The sequence below is a fragment of the Nyctereutes procyonoides genome, unplaced genomic scaffold (genome assembly GCF_905146905.1).
Source record: "Nyctereutes procyonoides isolate TBG_1078 unplaced genomic scaffold, NYPRO_anot_genome, whole genome shotgun sequence".
In the NCBI taxonomy this organism is placed as follows: Eukaryota; Metazoa; Chordata; class Mammalia; order Carnivora; family Canidae; genus Nyctereutes; species Nyctereutes procyonoides.
Window position 1 is genome coordinate 7,075,001 of NW_026575139.1, and position 1,152 is coordinate 7,076,152.

Here is a 1,152-nt window from a genome sequence, read left to right on the forward strand (position 1 = left end):
AGGACAAAAGTTTGTATTTCAGGCAGGCTTTCCGTATCACAGGTAGGACTGTAGTGAACGTCCTTGGGATGATCACCTTTGCACAAGTCTCTGATTATGCCCTTAAGATAAGTTCCTAGTTGGGTCTCCTGGGTGGCCCAGTCGGTTGAACACCTGACTCGGTTTCGGTCCGGGTCATGATCTCAGGGTCGTGAGATCGAGCCTTGCATTGGGCGTGGAGTCTGCTTAAGACCCTCTCTCCCTCAGTCCCTCCCCTCCCCACTTGCTCTCTCTCTCTAAAAATTAATAATAAATCTTAAATAATAATAATTTCCTGGCTGTGGAATTATTGGTTCGAAGGAAATGCACATCTTTAAAAATGATATAAATGATCAAATCGCCCTCCACAAAGACTCGCCTGCTCCTGTTGGTTGGTTGGATCGTTGTAGACTTTATCACCTGCACATTCTGATTCCGTGTCAATTGAAAGACAAAACGCATACGTCTTCCCTGCCGTATGTCCCCAGGCTTCCACCCTGTAACTCCTCTCAGTGACCTGGCTTTCCCAGCTGTGTGGCATTTGTGGCTTTGCATCAACAGGCTGGTTCTTTGGGCTGGGGCACCAGTGCGCTGGGGTCAGGGGTGGTGCTTTATTTGAGTCCCTACCCCAGGGCCTGGCCTGGCCTCCCGCGGGGACTGGCTCCACCAAGACCTGTGCTGGTGTGAGTGAGGCCCTGGTTCCTTCCCAGAGAGCATGCCCGGGCTGGATGGCACGCAGAGCAGAGGACGGGAAAGGACACAGTGTTCGGAGCCAGGCCCACCGGGTTCCCACTGCCCCCCATCCCAAGCCGCTATGTGCAAAGTCACTTAGTCTCCCAGGAACGTGGGACCACAGTGTCTGCCTGCCTTGCAGAGGAGCTTCGAGCTTTAAGGTCAACTAGATGGTAACACCTGACTCTGGTTTTGAGTCTTCTGGTTCCCATTCATGGTCATCTAGTGTCAGTTCATCAACAAAGTTGTCACTAACCGGCAGCCAAGTGAGAAAAATGAGACTCCGATGGTGAGATTTTCTTAAAGCAAAATCTATTCAATTCAAAGGCCTTATCTTACTCAGACATGATATGATTGCTACTTTTTTGCTGCTAAAACCTCCTTTTGTTTATGAAGTGATGG